General features: G+C 37.3%; 1 protein-coding gene across 7 annotated transcripts in view; it reads left to right on the top strand.

Moving 5' to 3' along the window:
* The window catches only part of Bbx (BBX high mobility group box domain containing), a 236,282-nt gene that overhangs the window by 4,391 nt on the left and 208,713 nt on the right, over positions 1-23,178 (top strand). The gene's annotated exons all lie outside the window — the stretch shown is intronic.

The following is a 23,178-nucleotide window of genomic DNA, read 5'->3' as shown; positions in this document are numbered from 1 at the left end:
GAAAACTTGAGATGCCTTTCTTGTTTCCTGATTGGCTGGTTGGGATGTTGTATAGATTAATAGATATGTTAGTGTTAAAAGGGATTAAGTTTGAAGATCAGGCCTACGTGGTGGTCTATAGCTAGTAACAAATACACTTGGACATTACTGGAGGGTTTAGGTAATGCGGGGGTTTAAGTAATTGAAATTTTATGTTTTTTTAAGTACTATAAATATTACACTAGCCCTCACCGTTAGGTATTTCCTTCAATCAGAGCTCTCATTAAGTCACATATATAGTGGACCAACTGGAGTGGTTGTAGTCTGATTATTTTGTAAGGTGAATTTAATATGTACCAAAATATGTGGATTTTAGTATTGCCGATTTTTTTAGTGTTTCCTTTTCTCTACATGGCAATAGATTCATTTACACACAACACTACATTGTGTTCACTGTGGTGAACATTTAGTGTTACTTTTCCCTCTGGTAATGTATTCGACCAATTCAGAAACTTAATATGAGAATCAATATCAGAATAAAAGCAATCTGACCAGCTCTTGCATTTCTTTGAGATAGCAAATGGCTCCTTCATTAAAACAGTGTTTTAAAGGACTGTCTTTGAAGTCAGTAGAGTTATCGTGACAGTGTAAAGCTGGTAGTGAGAGCTTTAAAAGTCACCTTGCGTTGTTTGCATCCACAATGTATTTGCTGGACATGAGGCTTTACTTATCAAAGTAAGAATTTAAAGAGCTTTCTGCTTCTGCATCATCTAGAGTTTCCAAACTTCTCTTATTCTTCATATCTCTATTAAATTCTGAAACTGAAGCTCTGATTTGCATTTCATATAAAATGCCAGCTATTAAAAGGGTGGATTATCTCTGTTGTTTCATGGTGCTATGTCTTTGGAGTATTGGGGTGGTTTGAGGAAATCTTCCATTATAGACTTAGGTATCTTAAAAGCTTTACAATTTGAGACTTAATAAACCCATCTTGATCTTTGCATCTGATTAAAAAAAGTGTTAAGAGTTATGAGTTGATGAGATAGCTTTATTTTTAATATAGAAGGAACAATGATCCTGAAAATAATGTGTTATTTGGCAGCTAAACTAATAAAACCACATTTTCATTAAGATGTAAAATTTCCAATTATTATTCATTAGCTAGGATGTTTGAAGGGTGTACGTTTTCCTTACTTCATAAAGAGCATAGGTGCCAGCAATGTCCACATCTTCATGTGAGTCTTGCTGTGAATATCAGTTTTATGTTAGAAATTTTTATTTGAAGTAATGAAGGATTCCTGGCACTATCTTTAAAAAAAAAATCAACAACAACCAACTTTTGGGAACGTGTCCCTACAGATGTGCCTGCCTGCTTTTGCTGTACTGCAGGTAATGCCCACGTTTCTTCCTAGAGTCTCACTACTGTGCTGCCTGTGTTTCTAGCTGTGCTAATCAGATTAATTTAGATGTACGGATCATCTGCAATGTGGGTATCAGGGAGCTAAGTGTTAAGCAGATACTTAGCTCAAGAAAAAGGCACTTTTTTGAACTTGTACTTTGGCGTCCACTCAATCTTTAACACCTCACCACCAAGGGCTGCTTTTAAAACAGGCTTGACTGATGTGGTGTCTTTCCTGTGCCTTGCATCAGATGTGCCTATATTTTTCAGTCATATCTGGGGGAAGCTAGACTTCGATTTCACGCAATATGCATAGTTGATCATTTTAACATTTCAGGAGTTATCGTTCCTTGGAATGCCAGGTGTATCATCTTAAAGCTGTCCAGATTTACCCAGAAAAATCCCCTATGTTAGTGGGGATCCTTATCATATCTTTCCTTTCAAAGAAAAAAATATGTGATAAGTATTGAAACAAGTGCCGATTAAACAAGAACATGCTTAGGAAGGCAAGCCAGTAAGGAATTCTATCTAAAAACATAAATAGAAGATGAGAAAATGAGGGAATGAAAACCTTAGCAGTTTAAATTCCATGGAGTATTTGATTTGTCCCCAAGAATACATAGTTAAATTATGCCAATCGGTTCAAGGATCTCGGTAAGTGAAATAGCTCCACATAGTGAGGAGGCTGGATGAAAAACAAAGGGAAAATAATTAAGAGAAGACTCAAAATACCACAAAATGTGGTTAAATAATTTTATGAGTAGTTATACAGAGACCTCAGAATGACTCTGGGGTTATAACAGAAACTGTTGGAATGGAATAACCAAGATCCTAAAAGTGACAGAAGGTTGTATTTTTTTTTTTTTGTAAAAGGAATATCAAAATTACTTACTTAAAAGGAGATAGGAAGATTAAAAATAGTTAATACAAGCTGGACGGCGGTGGAGCACACCTGTAATCGTGAGGCAAAGGCAGGAGGAGCTCAGAGTTCGAGGCTACTGTGATGTACAAAGCAAGTTCCAGGACAGCCAGGGTGACACAGAGAAGCCCTGCCTTGAAAAACTGAAGGGGAAAAAAAGTTAAAGCAGCCGTATTTCTTAAATTTCCTTGGCTGAGTTGTATGCAATATAATTGTACTTCCCAAATAGCATCTGAGAACTAAGCAGGTCTCTTGAGACAGTGTACGGTATCATCTGATATTTTATGTCTCTATAGAATCTTTATAAGTTGCATTTGTTCTCAGCTGTTTTATTAAACAAAAACACCAAGTATGACCCCCTAAACTTATTTTAGAACTTACTGTTTGAAAATACCAATCGTGAGTGCACGCTAAAAATGGAGGCTCTTTTACTATATATATATATATGTTCTGCTCTGGCGAGGCCTCCCAGAAACTTAGATTTAAACCAATTCCGAAGGTGATTTTTGAAGTAGGTGGGAAATACTTTGAGAAACTCGGGCATAATGGACCCATGGCTAACGACTGAGCAGGAGCCACCCTCTGCAATTGTTAACTGCGGAGTTCTAGTCTGGCTTCCCCAGATCTAGGCTGTGTTTCGGTGTGTTCAGTGCTGTGCTGACAGAGCCCTCATCACTGGAAATAACCCTGCATTAGCATGTACAGGACAAGGGGCAGAGGCTTTGCACACAAGGTGTCTTAGGTTCTACTCTGTTCTCTTTGTTGCAGACTAGTTGAGGGACTTAGAACGTGTCGTCTCTTAGCTTTAAAACTTCTGTTATTGTATGTGCAGAATGTAATTACTATACAGTAGTGTGGGAACTACACAAGATAATAGCATATGTAATGATTCTTAGCTGTAATCAGCACTCAGTATATATTGTGTCTGTGTTTTATTGGACAAGTAATTAGGGAAGGAAATAATAATAATTAATAGTAAAAATAGCCAGGAAGAAGAAAAAGTCAAGGTGTGCGATAGTGGCTTTTTCATTTGGGAAATGGCTGTTTAACACATTTAAAAAGGCAGTGCCAGTTTGGGATTTAGCTATGTGGTGGGGTACTACATGTACAAAGTCCTGGCTTCATCCCCCCTCCCCCCTCACACACAAAAGGCATAGCACAGGACAAGTGGACAAGAAAATGACGTCATATTTCATGGTGGTTAGCTAAGAGCATCGAGCGTTTTTTTTTTTTCCCTGATAACTTTTATGAATACTGGGATGACTTAGAATTCAGTGGCTCTCAACCTATGGGTTGTGACCCCTTTGGGGGTTGCATTTATCAAGTAACCAATTAATAACAATGGCAAAATTAGAGTTATGAAGTAGCAATGGAATAATTTCATGGTGGGGGGGGGTCCCCACAGCATGAAAAACTGTATTAAAGGGTCACAGTATTAGGAAGGTTGAGAACCACTGTCTTAGATCATGTGTTCCTAAACTTCCATTAAGATGCGTAACTGATGTTTCCATATGGGCATCATGATGCCCCTTAGTGACAGACACAGGTAATGTTTTGCAGGACCTCATACCTAGGACTCTGTCCTGAGCTATATCCAAGCCACACTGCGGACTTTTAACAAGGTTCTCTGTGTGATAAAAACTTATCATTTCCTTATTAAGAAGATGTATCGGCGTACAAATAACAATGATATAATAAAAATCTTAAATCTACTCATGGACACATGTAAGGCAGTTTATAAACTGTGGTATTTTATTTTAACTAATTATTCAGGACATTCTTCATATGCCATTGAAATCTGCCCTCTGCCAAGGTAAATTTTAGTGTCTGATAGGTTACATAGCAGAATATAAAGAGGAAGATAAGTTACGGAGAGGATGAATGGGACATGCATTAAAATAAAAATTTTATTTTTAGTGTAAAAACCAAATGCTTAACCGGGTGGTGGTGGCACACGCCTTTAATTCCAGCACTAGGGAGGCAGAAGCAGGTGGATCTTTGTGAGTTTGAGGCCAGTCTGGTCTACAAAGTGAGTTCCAGGACAGCCAGGGGCTACACAAAACCCTGTATCAAAAAACAAAATAAACAAAAACAAATGCTCAGAAAAACAAAACTTGAAATTTAATGTGAAGAAAGTATAGAAGGCCGGGCAGTGGTGGTGCACGCCTTTAATCCCGGCACTCGGGAGGCAGAGGCAGGTGGATCTCTGTGAGTTTGAGGCCAGCCTCTTGTCTACAAGAGCTAGTTCCAGGACAGGAACCAAAAACTACGGGGAAACCCTGTCTCGAAAAATTCAAAAAAAAAAAAAAAAGAAAGTATAGAAGTTAAGTATCAGGGTTCTCAGCATTATCATTTTAAGTTTATACCTTGTTTTTCACATAGACATTCATTTTTAGGTCCCCTCAACAACCATTTAATTTATGTAAATGAATTAAAATCAGTAATTTCTTTTTTCCCTAAATTTTAGGATTAGCATCCCCAGGAACTCCTTCCTACTTTATGAGTTCTAATTTGTCACATTTTAAAATCCCCAATAAATTAATAAGCTTTGTATATCTTGAAAATGCGTTTGTACTTTCACATGTCTTGGTTATAGAAGTATTTATTGAAGTAAAGTGTTTTTTCTTCCTCAAAACTTTGGTATCAACATTAATTTGTCACCAAAACTTAACCCTGACTGTTACAGGGTTATTTAAATAATTTTCAAGTCTGCTTAGACTATACATTTAACTTTAGATATAGCAATATATGTTTATTGTTTGCTCTATTGTAATCTAACTAGGAATTTTATATAATATGTGCTGTTTGTAGCATTTTACTGTATTAAAACCCATGGAAACCCTTAAAGTCTGAATCTTGATTTGTATAGAGATGTATGGGTTTTAAATAAGGAGGGTGATCTATTGAGTTAACTTCCTTAATTCATAGAGTGAATTATCGGGTATTCCTACCAAAGAACCTCTTTCTGCTGACTTGAATCTATGATGAGCCACCTGGTTGTTTTGACTTCATTACCAGCTTGTAACTGCATCAGCTGTGCCTGCGGAATCCCTGTGGTTCTCCATGTAAGGGTACAGGCATAAAGGGTGTAAAGCCAGGGAAGCCAAAGTATTGTCTTTAATGTCTGTACCCTCAGTTGAGTGGTGGGACATGGCTCCTGGAATAGGAAGGGTTACACACACAAACTAGCTTATGTTTAGATGAGTTTCATGTTTTCCATTTTGTTATGGTTTTTAGTTTTATTAAACAAACACAGATCTCTGAAATGTTTAGAATCATTAAGTCTTTTCTTAGAGTGGTAAACACAGTGCAGGCTACCTTTACAATATTTTGCAGTTACTGGAGGTTTGCCAAAACAGTTACATTGTCACTTACACGCGTTTCTTCCCATCAAAAAAATAAAATTTGGTGGTGTGGGCATTTAATCCCAACTCTTGGGAGGCAGAGGCGGGTGATTTGGGAGTTCGAGGTCAGCCAGGGCTGCACAGTGAAACCTTGCTTTGGAAAAACAAAAAATCAAAAAACAAAACCTCAAAACCAACAATGAAATGATAGAGTGTTTTCTGAAAATTTATTCTATTCTTAGATAAGAATGTTTTTGGTTTTGTTTTATAGAGAGTCTCTATTCCTTTTTTTAAAAATTAGGAAATGGTAAGATTATGCCTTTTAAATTCCTGTAAAACCACCATGGGTAAATGAGAAACTTGCCATGAAGATGGCATGTGACCGTGTATAACATGCTAGGGATAAAGTAATACTTTGTCTGTTTATAACTATGCTAGAACTTTCAGTCAGTTGTCATTGATAGACACTGAAACTGCTAGACTAAAGGATTGCTGTTTTGATAGTGCTTTTATTATTGATATGACTGTACTCCTTGCTGTAGGAAAGCTGCAGATTAAAGACTCGGGTTTTATTTAGTGGTGTTGATTACTGTAATATTAATAAATTCTGAGTTGTCGCTTCCTCTGGCCTTTTTTTTACTTAAAGACGGGTTTTTGTTTTATAGTCCAGATTGATCTTGAGCTCGTAACCCTGCCTCTACCTGAACAAATGCCGGGATTATGGGCCTATACTACCATACCTGGCTTTATCTCATTTTTTTTTTTTTTTGGTGTATCTTTCAAAACTTACTTAAGTGTAGTTCAATGATTGACTACAAATTGGGTGTAGTGGTTCACAAAACAAAACAAGAAAAAAAATCTGTATGTAGCCATCAGACTTTATGAGCTGCAGAAATTTAAATTTTCTGTTTTTCTTTCTGCCTTCTCTTTTTCTTTACCCCACTTTTTATTTATCTTCACTTCTTTTATCTCTTCTCCCTCTTTCTCCTTCTTACCCTTCATTTCTCTCCCAATATCCCTCTGAGGCTGTAGTCAGTAATGTTGCCTGTTGGTATTTAAAGATAAGAATATGGAAGTAAATTTTATTTTTTAAACTTTAATTTGATTTTAAAAATGAATAGGTTTTGGGTCGTTTTAGTATTTAACACTGCTCATAATAATAAAATTGTTTGTGAGTGAGTTTGAGAATGTAAATGTTCCTCCATGTGCCAGTTGGGATAGTTATGAGGAGACTTAGTGGGACTTGTGAAATGAGGACACCTGTTGTTTTGATGGTGTAGATTGAGCCGCACTCCTTGTTCTTTCTTTGTTTTTGAAGGTGATAGGATGACTGTGTAGTTCGATTAATACTCAGTGGAAAGCTACATGTCTTTTTTTGTAGAACTGTTTCCCAAATTGTGTTTTTGGCTTTTTTGAGACAGGGTTTCCCTGTCTAGCTTTGGAAACTGTTCTGGAACTCGCTTTGTAGACCAGGCTGGCCTTGAACTTGCAGAGATCCACTGCCCTCTGCTTCCAGAGTGCTGGGATTAAAGGTGTGTGCCACCACCGCCACTGCCCTGCCCCAAATTGTGTTTTACATGGGGAGAGAAACTCGGACCGAGAGCCTCCTTTTACTAGTTTACTTTCCATAATCACTTTCCGATGAGAAATGTCCCTGTTCTAATGACAAAGAAACCAAGTCTCAGGATAAATAATTTGTCTCAGGCCACACAGCTAGTGAGGGTTTTTTTCCCAGGTGTAGACTGCTAGTGTGCACTGTGTGGTCTCCTGGGGCTTCGTCTGTACTTACCTGCCATCAGGACCACATTCCAAGAAGCTAGACATGAAAAGGGTTGGAGAATATTTCCACAAAGATGTGCCCGGATTTTCTTTCTCTCCAAAGAGAAGTCTTCATTCTGAAATGATGGGACTGTATTCCTTATCACTTTTAAAAGAATTATGTGAGAAAGTCTCTGACTTGGTCCTAATGCAGGAGATTACTGTGAAAGGCAAAACCAGCTCCAAACTTAGTTTGCAAACTAGTCAGTTTCCTTTTTTATTGTTTGTCTAGTATGGAAGTGCCTATAGCCATTATTGTTTTAATATCTATTAATTCCTCTCATACACTAGTAGAAACCATTGCTTCTTTTATGAGCAGTTACTTTTCTTAACTCAATAGTCTGTGATGTTTGTGTTTTGGAATTTTTTAATAACCCAATCAATAAATATATTTCACTAGAGGAATTTGACAGTATAATATGGGGGGTGAGTATTGTAAATTACTTTTCTGACATTTACTTTGAAAGAAAATTCAATATTAGTGGGAAAATTAGTGAGTGTATTTTAGTTAACATCATTCATATCTGAGCGTCTGTTGATCAAACATGCTCAGATGTGTAGAGTTAGCCAGAAGTTCCAGATTCATCAGTTTTTGAAAGTGGGTTGAGGAGATATGTGTTTTCCCTTTATTTTGCCCAAGAAACTTGTTTCTAGTTCTTTTGTGATAAGTAGAATATATTCCATAAAACAAAAGTTTGCATGGGAAAATACTTGTGTTTAAAACATAAAGTAACATATTTTGTTGCTAAGATCTTTATTCATATGAAACCATATGAAACCAGTTTTTTTTTTATTTTTTTTTAAGATTTATCTTTGTGTATATGAGTGTTTCCCTAAATGCATGTTTGTGTACCACATGCATTCATGCAGTGCTTGTGCAGGCCAGAAGAGGGTGTCAGATCTCCTGGAACTGGAGTTCAGACCTTCTGAACTGCGATGTGGGTGCTGGAACCACACCCCTGTCCTCTGCAAGAGCTGGAAGAGCTCTTAGTACTGAGCATCTCTCCAGCTGCCCGTTCCCATCCCGCAAGGGTTTCTCTGTGTAACGTTGGCTGTCCTGGAACTCACTCTGTAAACCAGGCTAGCCTAGAATTCACAAGGGTTTTCTCTGTGTAGCCTTGGCTGTCCTGGAACTCACTCTGTAAACCAGGCTAGCCTAGAATTCACAAGGGTTTTCTCTGTGTAGCCTTGGCTGTCCTGGAACTCACTCTGTAAACCAGACTAGCCTAGAATTCACAAGGGTTTTCTCTGTGGAGCCTTGGCTGTCCTGGAACTCACTCTGTAAACCAGGCTAGCCTAGAATTCACAAGGGTTTTCTCTGTGTAGCCTTGGCTGTCCTGGAACTCACTCTGTAAACCAGGCTAGCCTAGAATTCACAAGGGTTTTCTCTGTGGAGCCTTGGCTGTCCTGGAACTCACTCTGTAAACCAGGCTAGCCTAGAATTCACAAGGATTTTCTCTGTGTAGCCTTAGCTGTCCTGGAACTCACTCTGTAAACCAGGCTAGCCAGGAATCCATAAGGGTTTCTCTGTGTAATCTTGGCTGTCCTGGAACCCACTCTCTGTAAACCAGGCTAGCCTGGAATTTAGAGATCTGCCTGCATCTCCCTCCTGAGTGCTGGGATTAAAGTCGAGCGCTGGAATTAAAGATGTGTCACCAGCACTCAGCTAGGTTGTATGTACTAGGTTGTATGTACTCAGCTAGGTTGTATGTACCAATTACCTTTTGTTTCCTCCAGCTCCCAGAACTGGGGACTGAATCCAAGGCCTTGTGTGCTTGCTAGGCAAGGGCTCTACCACTGAGCTAAATAAATCCCTAAACCCTCAAATGTTTTTTAAATCTGAAAATTCAGTGTTCAGTGTAGTTCAGTGATAAAAGATTGTAAGTTTGCTTTCTTAGAATGGGTCTTTTTTGTCTTTATTCATGAAACTTGAAAATATCATGTATTTGTAAAGTGGCATTTGTGGGTAGTCATCTTATTAGAATATTGTTTTTCTTGCGTTGGTCAAATAATGTTGAACCATAGGTGCTGGCCTTTCATTTGTTTAACCTCCCACCCTCACAGTTTTCATACTGTTCTCATTCAAGTAGGTTGTAATTTGAATTAGTTTAATTTATGATAATTGATACACTTCTTTCTCCTTGATGTGTTAAGTTATACTCAAATAACAATATTTTCCTAAAAAGAAGTCTGATCAAATGCTGATGAGATTTAACTAGTCAAAGTCTTTTCAGTTTAATTCAGCATTTATGAATCAAGTGCCTACCATATGCTGATACTTCACCTGGACTTTGGAGGTATAAAAACAAATACAATAATCCTTGTCCTCAAAGCAAACATGTAGCCAGGAGATGTAAATATCAGTCATATACATTAATATGTACTAGTTGTTCTGATAGGTGGGATATAAAATAGTACTAAGTAAATACTAGTGAAAAACAGGTCACTTCTAGCATAGGTGTTGAATCCTGAAATATGGATGGGAGACCTTCTTTCTAAGATTCTTGTTCTAATTGTCATTAATTATAAAACTAATTTCTTAGAGCACCGGGATTCGTTCTTAAAAATTAAGTTTATAGTTGGTAGTGGCATATTTCTGTTAATCCCAGCATTTGTAAGACAAGAGACTGGAGGATGATGGCAAATTCCAGGCTGTTCTGGTCTACATGATGATTTCCAAGCCAGTTAGGGCTAAATAGTCAGGCCCTTTCTCAAAAACCAAACCTAAAAAACAAACAACCCCCAAAACCCACAAATCAGTTTCGATAAAAAAAAAAATCAAGTTTGTCATGTTAATTTTTAAGTTTATTTAAATAGCAGTATATCCTTCTAATAGATTTATTAGGCTACCAAATTTTGGTACCAACTAATTCGGAGTTATATTTCAATCAAGTTTTTAAAATTTTGCTTTATAGCTATTGCTATTAATGTCATAATCTGTAATGACACCATGACTGAACAGAAGTGTTTATATAATATCCCAGAGAGGATTTCATATACACCAATGTGAAAAGCATGATTAATAGAACGAGAAATTTGAACTAGAGGTAAAAGGGTCCAAAGACATGCCAGTGCAAATACGTCTACAGTCACTAATATTTTTACTTAGATAAATTGTACTAATTAGAAATACCTTAATAATATTTCTAGTACAGGTATTAGCATGGATTCTATGGAGGCCCATGAAAGATAATACTAAGTTGTGCCTAGTTCCTTTATCAAGTAGTTTTCAGGTCTTCCAGGGTGTTTTCAACCTGTACGTAGGTTCCTTATTTAGGAAGCTGTGGGACTGCTGGACGCTCCAGTTTGGTTCTTATTTTCATTTACTTACAATGAATAGGGTCTGATCTTATAATTGTGGCTTTTGCGTATTTTCACCTAGTTTCATTTGTGGCCCTCTCTCGGCTGGTGACTTCTGACTGTTGGCCCAGTGTAGAGTAAAACTTTGTTTCTAAAATACTGTACGCAGTGTTCCCAGTTGTCAGCTCAGGGTGCTTCTCCAACAAATCTATTCAGAAATGATATCGTAAGGAAGACACTAATCTGGGAAAATATTCTTTATAAAGTCACATCACGGATAATGACTGTAATGTTTTCAACAGAGTAGCAAAGAGGACAGAAACACTGTGATTAATAATAATCTGATCTTTTCCCCATTCTCTGATTTGGAGCCATTTGGCTTCATTGAACAACAAGCATTAAATCTCATTATTTCCCAATCCTTTGGAAATAATGAGTGTCTTTACAAGTCTCATATGTAGACACATGTTCTGGTCTTATTTGGTGCTGTAAAAGCTCAAGGCCCGGAGTACTCATTCAGATTTGTTGTAAGCTTGGGCTTTGTTTTATGTTAATGATTTTCTACTTATAATCTCTGCATAAATAATGAAATTGTCCACATTTTCTGTAATTTGATCCCGAGGAATGGGATCATTCTGTGTGTACAGAACTGTGCCTCTGCGGACACACTCACAGAGTAGTGATAAGCGTGTCACGTGAAACTCTTGTCATGAATCATTTGTTTCTTTTTAATTTCCTTAAATGTGATCCTCTGTGTCATTCCTGATGCATAGACTTTGAGCCCAATTTGATACAGATGTTAGGAATTAGGAAAAATGTGTACTTTTCTTCATTAATTGAATGGTTTTCTAAAAAGTTTTGACTCAGTTTGGTAATGTCATTTCAGGACACCTTATATTTATTTCTAATTGATATTCACTTAGCAGTGGCTACTGGTTTTACAGATTGAAATTTTATCATCAAATCTCAATGTAATCATTGTTCCCTAAAGTATATATTGGGGAACTGCATAAATACAGCGTTATTTTGCTAGAGGCATCATAGTACCTGATTGCAAATTATACTATATATAATAATAACTATATATTTAATATCTCTAGTAACAAAAGCAGTGTAAAAAGACACATTGATCAGTGAAATAAAAGAGAACCACCAAATGAACCCACACAGCTATAGCCAACTAATCAAGAAGTTTATTTATTTATATCCGTTCGTCTGCCTGTCCGTCCATCCATCTATTTCTTTCTCTCTCTCTCTCTTTCTTCCTCTCTTTCTTTCTTTCTGTCTCTCTGTCTCTCTTTCTTTCTTTCTGTCTCTCTCTCTCTCTCTCTCTCTCTCTCTCTTTCCTTCTTCCTTTCATGTGTTTATGTCTGTGTGAGTGTATGTGCTGGTGTACTGTACACATGCCTATCCATGTACAGAGGCCGGAAGAAGGCATCTTATATTCTCCTTTTACTCTGCCTATTTCTTTACATCTGATGTCTCTCTGAGCCTGGGACTTTCACTTTTCTGGGCTAGGCTAGAAGTCAGCAAGCCCTTTCTTTGTTACCACCTCCCTTTGAAGCTGGGATATGCAAAGTTACAGACATGCAAAGACTCCAGACTTGTTGCATTATTCGCCGGCCAATAAATGGGTGCGGGGAGGCAGCTTGGCCCTTTTTCCTTCTTACCTCCTGTACTACGCTGGAACTTCGGTTCTGTAAGTTTATCATTAAAGTGGTAAATATTCTTTAATATCTGCATTGCATTTATTTACGCCGATACACCCTCCACCTTAATTTTTGACAACAATGTAGAAAACAGATATTGGAGAAAAGACAGCTTCTTCTACAACTGGGTCTGGGAAGTTTGGATAGCCACATACAGAAGAATTAAATTAGATTTATATTCTTCACTCTGTATAAAATCAATTCAACATGGATTAAAGACTGAACTTAATACAGAAACTCTGCAACTGCTAGAGGGAAACACTAGCAAAGACTAACATAGGGGGGGACCTTTCAATAGCACAGGAAATAATCCCAATAATTGACAGATGTACTTGCATGAATGTATCTTCTACACTGCAGACAGTGGAGAGACAGCATGCAGAATGAGAAGACAACCTTTGCCAGCTGTATATCTGACTCTGTAAAAAGCACCAAAATATAACATCAAAACCCATGCTAACTATTAAATGGCCAGATGAATTGAACAATTTTTGAAAGAAGAAACTGAAATGTTCAGTATATATTTGAAAAGTTATTCAACATTCTTTGTCAATCATCAGGGAAATGCAAACTAAACCTGCATTGAGATTTTGTCTCACCTGATTCCGAATGACTATGGAACAAAACAAATGACAGCAAATGTTGGCGAGGATGTAGGAAAGAGAAACCCCTTTTACTAATGAAATTGTAATCTGGTACAGTTGTTATGAAAATCAGTATGGCGGTTCCTCAAAAACCAGAATGGAACCACTGTATGCATCTTGCTGTCTCAGTCTGGGTGGCCCCTCACAAGAATCCACAAAGATCCATGTTTATTTATTATTTATTACTGTGCTGTTCACAGTAGTTGATGCAGAGTCAGTTTGGATGCCAACCAACAGATGACTAATGAAGGATGTGGTATATATACACAGTGAAGTTTTTTTTCTCCCCTTTTTTTTAGTTGTAAAGAATATTTTATTTTTGTAGGAAAATAGGATTAAAGATCATCAGGTTCAGAGAATTCAGATTCAAAGAATGTCATGTTTCTTCTGACATAAACTAGAAGACTATGAGGGGAGGATGAAGTAAGGGAGGGCAGAGGTGTGAAGAAGAGGAGGTAATGGGGTGGGAGATGAAATATCATTTGCATGGAGCTAGACTTATCCACATACATTTCTACATATACATGAAGGAAAAAAGGAGACAATTTGTAGGGAAGAAGGGGCCAGTGAGAGGATGGAGGGGTAGCGGAGGTGTGAAGACCAGCAAGGTACAACGATGCATATGTGTGAAAGTGTCATAATGAAACTTATTATTTTTGTGCCAGCTGAATAATGAAGAAGACTAGTAATGTTTGCAGAACAAAATGACAGTGGCTCTGGTCTTAGGATATCTCTAATGTAGTAATAACACATACACACTCTGAAATAGAAAGTTAAGGGCTCATAACATCTATGGGTTATAGGGATGGTGAATATAGGGTGATAAAACATGATTAAAAACGGAAATTAGGGTGGGCTTGAACTTTAACTTTGCTTGTATAAACATCTTTAGCCATCTCCTCATAATACTTGTTTAATCTAAATGAGAGAAAATGAACTAATGGAGACCCTAGGTTAACCCTTCTTGGGCCAAACTTCCCACCCTAAATATATGCTTATCCAAGCCTCTGGTCTCCAGGTTTAAAACGATGTTAAAATTTAGTAAAAGAATTTGAGGATGTATCGTTGATATCTTTATATTTATTTATAAATTACATGTCTCAGGTAATTACAACAAAGTAAAATATTAGAAAGTTACAAAGATCAATTAAAAAAAATTCTTATGTTTTCCTCTCATTCCAAATAGATTTTCTGGTTTATATTCTGGGATTCAAGACCCCCACTCTGCAAACCACTTATCAAACTGGTTAGTGCCACACCAATTTTAAGTTCTGTGAGGATCAGAGGCTTTGCCTTATTCTTTGCTATTTCCCTTAGCATATAGACAATGACAGGGGTTCCAGAATACTGTTAAATGGATATGCAAAACAGGATATTTGGTAAGGGTAAGGGCAGGGTCTAGATTATATATGAGGAATCTGGTAAGAATGGGAACTGTTTTTCATTGCTGTATTTTTTGTGCCTCTAAAAGCGCCTGCCACACAGGGAATCAGTAAATATTAGCTTCCAGCATAGGGGTGTGGAGACTATAGCTGAGCTTGAGGTGTCTGGCAAAGCCCATGGGTTGATGGGTGCTATAAAAAGTTTCAGGACAATGTATGGAGACAGATTCTGTATAGGTAGGTGTAATGATCAGGTGGTAGGATTAGCTAGCAAGAACGTCTCCAGGGAATGGCTTTGGAGATCTCAGATCTTAAAGGTAAAATTGAGACCATCTTAGACAGTGAGGTCTGATTTTACTCATCTTTGTATGTTTTACTCATCTGTGTGGTATGTGTTCTAGGATGTGGTTAGTAGGTGTCTGATTAATTTTTGTTGAATTGGTTGTTTTATACTGCACTCGTGGATAGGAGCTTCTGGCCTATAGGAGTGGACCAGGGGCATGTAAATGTGTACAGTGCTGCCCACACAGATGTGCTTTGGTGACCTTGACTGCTCTGATCCTCTTCCTTCTTCCCCAGTACTAGAAGTGGGTATGTCACATGTCAGCCCAACCTATACTGTCACAAGTAGGACTGAATTTAGTTGCAAATACATTTTAGGAAGGTATTTTATATTTTCTTTACTGCTTTGGAATTGTCTTATTCAGACGTTTTCTCCCCCTTTTTTACGGTGGTAGAAATTTCTAGCTAGATTCTGTTCTCACCTGTACCATCTGCTTAGCTCCGCATACCCACTTAGATTGTTTTTGAGCTCCTATCATGTTCTAGGTGCTGACCTAATGGAATTCCTAACCTTGGAGTGACAGTTTAAAATTGCCTTTTGTATTATTGACTGATGCCAGAGTTGGGGAGAATAGACATTATCTCTCTGAGATGCTGGGTTTTCTCCTTTAAAAACTAGCCACACGAATGCAGTTCTTTTGCCTCTGCCATACCCATCAAGACACAGGTACATGTTTATTTAAAGCAGTTTCACATCTGCAGACGAAGTAAACTGCAGAATTCTAATTTGCTTTTCTAATGCCTTGTAGCAAATGTAGGAAGTTCCCTTTTTATTGTCTTACAAAGACAGCCTGGACTGCCCAAGCTATCCACAAATGAATGCAAGTTTAATTTTTTTCTCAGAAATCCTCTTGCATCTTTGGGATGATCTCCAAATAATATTTAAGACAGCTTTATTCTGATCTTGTTGGTTATTAAGTTATCAGATCTTTATTGTGAAACTGTAACTCTTATATTACTGCTGCACGGTGCCAAAATCATACACTTGTAACTTAGAGTCTGTATTGTGATTTAATTAACATCGTCTTATTTGTACTTAAGAATTGTCTGTGAGGTGGCTAGTAAGATATTATTCCCATTTTACAGACAAAGATCATGCTTAAAATTAGTGGCTTTACCCAGCTGACTGAATTTGTACTAGCTCCCCTGAGGGCAAAATTTACATATTCTAGCCATTCTTCTAGAAAGCTGCCTCTGTGCAAGATGGAATTTGTGAGCTAAGATTTTTTTTCCCCTCTTATTTTCAAGTTGTTTAGATTACTGTCACCTAGAACAGCAGTAAGCTTTAGTTGTTTATGTCGAAATGAATCCTAAGTTTCTGATGTGTTTAGATGTATTTGTACTTTTAAGTGTTTAAGGTAATGTGAAAAGTTTATTCTCTGACAACATTTTTTAGAACAAATGACGGGAAGTAAAAGGACTGTACACTGACGAAGAACGAACTTTGAGTATGTATATGTTCGGTTCTCTTCACCTTACATCCTCCCACCCCTCTCTCTCTCTTTCCTCCTCTTGCTTCTCCTCCTCCTCTTTCTCCTTCCCTCCTCCTCCTCCTTTTATTTTTTTTTTCTGAGACAGGGTTTCTCTGTGTATCCCTGGACGTCCTGAAAGTCAGAGATCCATCTGCCTCTGCCTCCCGAGTGCTGGGATTAAAGTCCCTTCCCCCTTCTTAAAGATGAATTCTTGCTATTTTGAGAAAGCTAGCCTTGAATTTGAGATTCAAATAGCAGGTTACAAATGTGTGTCATATGCTTGGTATTTTTATGTGGGATTCACATTGTAGTTACAGGGTCTTTTTTTCTCTATTGAAACATTTCTGAAATTATAATGAAACTTAATTGGAAACTGTGATTCAATACCTACATATTTGAACTACTCTTATTTCCAGAACACATAATTTTATGTCAAGTAGTGCTTTCAAAGAAATGGAGGCAAATAGTGAAGTGATATATATATATATATATGTGTGTGTGTTCTAATATATATATTAGTTCTTATATATATATATACAAAATTTTCTAATATATATATATTAGTTCTAATATATATATATATGTTTGGCATGTTTAGGAGAGGGTTAATAACCAATTAGAGGATCTAATATAGCACTGCCAACTTTAAAAAAGGAGACCTTTCAATAGAAAAGTTATTTCATTAATATTTTTTTTCTTTTTTCATTAGTATTTTATATAATGCAGAGGTTGGTTGTATTTGTTATTTGTTAGGCTATATATCTAAATAACCTCAAACGTAAAGAGATACTATAATTACTTTACTGTAGGAGAATAGCGAAAGATTGATTACAGTAAAACTTCAGAACCATTTGTGTGTGTGTGTGTGTGTGTGTGTGTGTGTGTATGGGGCGGTGGTGGTATGTGCACAACAAGCTCATGAAAGCCAGAGGTTGACTGTAGGTCTTTCTTCCTCCATTGATTTCCACTGTATTTTTTGAGACGTGGTCTCACTAATTCTGTTAGGCTGGCTTGACACTCATCTCAAGAGATTCTAATGTCTCTGTTAGGACTGTAGAGCAAGCTGTGGTGTTGAGCTATTTTAACTTTTTAAAAAATAGGGGTGCTGGGTTCTTATGCTTACACTGCCGTTACTTTACTGACTGAACTATCTCTCTAGCCCAGCTTGAAAAAAAAAAAAAAACTCTTGTCTTAAAAATAGGGTTGCATGTATCCCAGGCTGGCTTCAACCTTACTGTGTTTCCAAAGGTGATCTTGAACTTCCCATCCTTTTTTTCATCTCCCAAATGCGGGATTGTTAGTGTGCCTCGTTATGCCTGGTTTATTAGAGCTGAAATCCAAGGCTTCCTGAACGCTAGGCAAGCACTCTTCCAATTGAGCTACATCTCTAGCCCTACTTAAACTTAATTTCTGTAATTGTTATTTAGTTAGTATAATGTTTTTGGACATGCTGTAATGTGAATGAATCAAGAAATTCTGTTGAGAACTTGCAGTTTGGCAAAAGTAGAGCATACTGTTTATTTTGTGTAGTAGATATTGATAGCAGTGTTAGAACCCATGAACTTGTTTAAAGTGGCATAGGAAAAGAGAAGCCTAAGGTAGTGAGGTAGAATTCCTCCCCAGACTCAGTGGCCCCACTCGTTTATCAACTCCTGTGTTGCAGGAATCATCATTCTCAACTTTAGATGCAGGAGCTGAGCCTCAGAGGCTCCCCCACTTTCCCTGTTGTTCTTGTGGTCAATGGATTGGCCATTCTATCTCAGTTCGTCATCACCCCCTCCCTCTGTCTGCTCTTGTTCTGTGGTGCATTTGCACCACCCCCTGGACCTGTGCGGACTCCCACTGAATTGTAATGCCCTGGGTTTTTAAGCCTTACTCTTCAGCTCAGGATAAAATGGCCTTTTTTAAATTTGTGTTCATACATTGTCAAGCAGATTGCTTTGTGTACTTGTTCCTCAGTAGCTCCTTTCTAGAATCATTTCAAGATTAAGGTAAATTCGTGAACTAAAAAGTTAATGTTCTATAGAGATGGAATATCTGTGATCAGAAATATAAAAGTTAAATGGTTTTAGGTTGAAGTACTATGAATCTAAAGAGACTAAATAGAATATTAACTATAAAAGAGATACTGGAGATCTTGGAGTAATGTATTCCATCATTTGAAGTTTGAAGAAAGTCTCAGATTAAGGAAGTATGACCCAGGCATGAGTGGCAGGGCTCTGAGTATAACACTCCTTGGGTTGTTTTGCTATGAAAATGGGTTGAGCTTCAAAATAATGTAAAAATATTAGTTGGTTGGTGTCACTGTGATCACACAGGATTATGTGACTTTTTGTTTCTACTGAGAATGAAGCTAAAACTGTGTAGACACATTGTATGTTCCTTTACTTTATGTTACCTTAAAATCACCTTTATATATCTATTACTTGAAATTACTTTATTACCTTCCTATGCAAGTTCTCATTGACTTTTTGATATAACCTGATTTTGGTGGCTAACAGATAGTAAAATGAAACATTGCTTCAGTGTTGTTCCCTGGTTTTAGAGCAAGAATTTGCAAAACAATCACACATTGTTAAATGGTATGCTAGTTTATCAATTTCCCTGAGTTTATTACTGCCTGATCTTGGGAACAGCCATCTCCGCCTCAGCAGCTCATCCTAATCCTAAGGAGAACAGCTTTTAGACCTTGGTCTGGGGCTCTTAGACTTGTTTTGTCATGAGAGTGTAAACCACTCAAAGCTGATCAGAAGAGAAGTCTGTCAGACTGTAATGGAGCTAGTTTTCTGACTGACTTGTACCCATGATGCTTCCTGCTGGTCGTATTCAGAAACTTTTTTTTTTTTTTGTTTTTTTTGAGACAGGGTTTCTATGTGGTTTTGGAGCCTGTCCTGGAATTAGCTCTTGTAGACCAGGCTGGTCTCGAACTCACAGAGATCCGCCTGCCTCTGCCTCCCTAGTGCTGGGATTAAAGGTGTGCGCCACCACCGTCCGGCTCAGAAACTTCTGTAGTGAGACAGTGCTCACTACTAGCTGGTCACGGACTGAAGCCGCTCGTATGCACATGGACAAACAATAAATTAAGATCCATGGCCATATTTTAAGCCTAGTATTTTTATAACTTTTCTGAGAAAATACTCCTGTTTTACAGTTCAGGAGGAAGGTTCAGAGTTCTGCTTCTGGGAGTTTGCTTGGCAATGGGCATTATTCAGCCTTGGTCTTTCAAAGACTAAGAACCAGGTATCCAGATAGGTACCCTGTTCTATTCTTTGGGTAAATTTTAGAAAAAAGGCACTTTTTCCTTTAAGGTACTTTATTTCCAAATGCTGGAAAATTGTCAAAATAGATTGATTTTCTTAGAACAAGACACATTATTGTCTTCTGTCAGGGAATCGCCTTATAAGTGTACAAAATATTTGTCTCTGATGTAATGGCACCTCGTTGGGGTGTACATTGTTTGACTTACAGAGATGTAGGCAGAGACTCTGTAGGTAGTTATAGTCCAGGAACTCATGCCTTTAAACACAGATATTAAAACATAAACTCTAGACACTGGTAGAGAGAGATTTTAAACATAAAATACTTATTAATTATGGAACTCATTTGAAAATTATACACACAGGACAAAAGACTAAGTAGTGGAGACATTACTTCTGTAGTGCATTGCTGACAAAGACTCGATTCTGTCACACGCCTCTTGGCTTAAACAGTTTCATATATTTTCAGTTAGTCTGTTTTTTAAAGTTTGATTACAGAAGAAAAACTATCTGACCTTTATGGAGGGGGTTTCCTTTATGAGATGGGTGCTGTGATAGAATGCAAAAATGACTTTAAGCATCTCTTTTTAGCCATCATTAAAAGCTAATAGTCATATCTTATAGGTGAGACTTGATGGTATTTTTAACATACCAAAAATTGGCAACCTGTGAAGAGGCAAGGATTTTCTAGGAGGATTTGAGTTGGGAGAATGAGAGGGGAAAACGAGCCTTTTATAAATCTTAAGTGGCAGCTAAGTGGAAATAAAAGCTTTTAATTTTTGTGGGACAAGGTGATAACAGATTAGTGAAATCAGAAAGTCTTCAGTATTGGACATCAGTCTCTAGGGTGGGCGTTCAGAGAGCTGAGGACTGTATATGTTTAATCCTTGCGTATTTACAAAGACAGTAAGGTAGGTAGCATCTGTATTTGGACTAGTCCCTAAACTTATTTTCTTTTTTAAACAAGGGTGATGATTACTTTCTTACTCTTTAAAGAATAGCAACTGCTGGATTATTTATCAGGAAAACCATTACTATGTGGTGTGTGTGTTGGGGGTGGGAGTTAGCTTTTGTTCTTTGGCTCCAGCTCTCTCAAGTCTGGGTCCTGCTCAGTAGGTAGTGATGATGTGTTAAGTGGTTAAAACCACAATTTTGTGAGGTCCTTCGTTCCTCTCAGTGAGGTATGTGGCTGCAAATAGATTTTGGAATGGTGTTCTCTGACCAATCCTCATGGTCTGGTAGAAGGGACAGTGAGACCCTGGCTTGGAGGGAAAAAGTCAGTTTGGATAAGGTAGCTCAGAGGTGCTAATTGTTTCCAGCAGGAAAATTGCACCTGGAAGCTCAAGGTAATCCCAGAACCGTAGCTTTTATTTAGGTCCTGTGAGCTAATGACTGGTTTTCCTACACAGTGATACCTAACCTGCCTTTTCCGCAGTCTCCTAAGCTCTTAGCAGACTGACAGTTGTTCGAATGGTCACACAGCTGCATATTCGCGTTTTCATTCTTCAGCTCTTCAGGTTTCACGATAATGTTACTTGTTTCCCAATTATTTCTGTCGATAACTTATTATTTTGCCAATGTTCCAAGTTTAGGAAATGTTAGTGTGGCTAACTTCAGGATCATTATTTTTAGAACCAGTTGTCATAACACGGTAATGGTTTGTTTATTTTGGCCAACATAAAATTCAGATTTTTCAGATTCTAGGTCACATGATTAAGCAAGTCATTATTATGTGATTTTAGTGATGTTTTTCTAGGTATGTATAATCCTACTTTATATAAAACAATTTCTGCAAAAACATTCGTATTAAAAACTCAAGTTTTTTTTTTTTTTTTTTTTTTAAAGACAAGATCTCATCATGTAGCATTGGCCAGTCTAGAACTCACTGTATACATTAGGGTAGCCTGGAACTCACAGAGATCCACCTGCCTCTGCCTCTTGAGGCCTAGGATTAAAGACATGCACCATCATACTAGGCTAGAAACTCTCTGGATTTTGGCTTTCATTTTTGTTTATGGAAAAGCTTGGAATTATTGAGTTAAATAACCAAACCTTATGCTTATATTCAAACCTTTAGTAACTATATGTTAATCTAAAAAATGCTAAATAAAACCATGTTAGTTTAAGGTATATAATCATAGTATTTGGGACCTAGTGAACTGTCGTATTTAAATACAAGATGTTATGGTTATTTTATGTAAAGATGATGCATGGTTTGTTTTTCTCCCAAGTACTGCTTATTTTTAGAAAGAAAAATAGTTGTATTGATTTGCTGAGTAATTTCTTACCCGACCAGTTTCTGCTGTGGTCTTGAAACTTAACTACTCTGCTAGTTGACTTATTCTGACTTGTGAGTAATGAGTATTTTAGATAAACTTCATAATATTCCCAGTGAAAGATTAATCAATGCATGCTTCCTTGCTTTACAAATGTTTTAGCTATTTAATTAGCAATTACTAAGTTGTTTTGTATCATGAAATAATACTAGAAAAATATTTCTCCCTAGTAATAGGAAACAAACCTCAAACACTGTTAATTATTTTGTGTGTGAAAGTTTATATGAATAGTTCTCTTTGAATCTTAGATACAGGGCGATGGGGCAGGTCATATTAAATATTCTACAGAACTGTAAGGACAATTGGAAAGAATTTATGATGACTCTAGACAATGCCTGTAGTAAACTAGCAGTTTTGGTGACTGTGCACAGCTTCCTGCTCAGTTAATCCTACTGAGCGTCATGTCATCTTAGTTCTACCTGTGATGACTGGTCCTTGCTTGAATACGCATTATGTAAATGAGCTCTTATGGATGGATGAAGTATAAAGAATTTAGAGTTTTTCTGATCACATAATTTTGAGGTCTGATCAGTTCCAGATTTCTGTGACATGTATTCCAGCTGGGTTACTTTTAGCTTTGTATTTGTCTTAACTTTCAAGAAATTAATAAAATATGACATTAAATATATTTATTTATGATCTATTTGTATACAAGGTACTCTTCTAAATATAATTTTCGGCCTATTAAAAGTCATAACAATAGGGCTGGAGAGATGGTTCAGAGGTTAAGAGCATTGCTTGCTCTTCCAAAGGTCCTGAGTTCAATTCCCAGCAACCACATGGTGGCTCACAACCATCTGTAATGGGGTCTGGTGCCCTCTTCTGGCCTGCAGGCATACGCACAGACAGAATATTGTATACATAATAAATAAATAAAATATTAAAAAAGTCATAACAATAGTAGACCTAATTTACCTGAATCCCCCAGCTTGTCTCCTTTCTGTGTGTGTGTGTGTTTTAAATCCTTTTTTTCTATTCTTTCACACATTTTGAGGCAGGGCTCTCACAGGATGGGTCCCTTACTTGGAATCACATAAGAGAGACCAGTATCTGAGTCCAAAGCCACTTCTGTTTCTGCTGCCCTCCAATGCCTGAACTTTTTCAATTTCTGGGCAGTTGCTTGTTTTTTTTTTTCCTTCTCATTTGCTTAGCTTCATTCTCAATATCTTAGATATAATTCTGGTCTCAGGTACATTCTCAGAAAATTAAGTTGGTCTTTTAAATCTTCACCTGGGAGGTACATGCTTTAGACATATGATCATGTGTCATGTTAGACA

The sequence above is a fragment of the Microtus pennsylvanicus genome, chromosome 1, assembly GCF_037038515.1.
Source record: "Microtus pennsylvanicus isolate mMicPen1 chromosome 1, mMicPen1.hap1, whole genome shotgun sequence".
Classification (NCBI taxonomy): Eukaryota; Metazoa; Chordata; class Mammalia; order Rodentia; family Cricetidae; genus Microtus; species Microtus pennsylvanicus.
The sequence above is the reverse complement of the archived record's forward strand: the minus strand, read 5'-3'. Positions and strand labels throughout refer to the sequence as shown.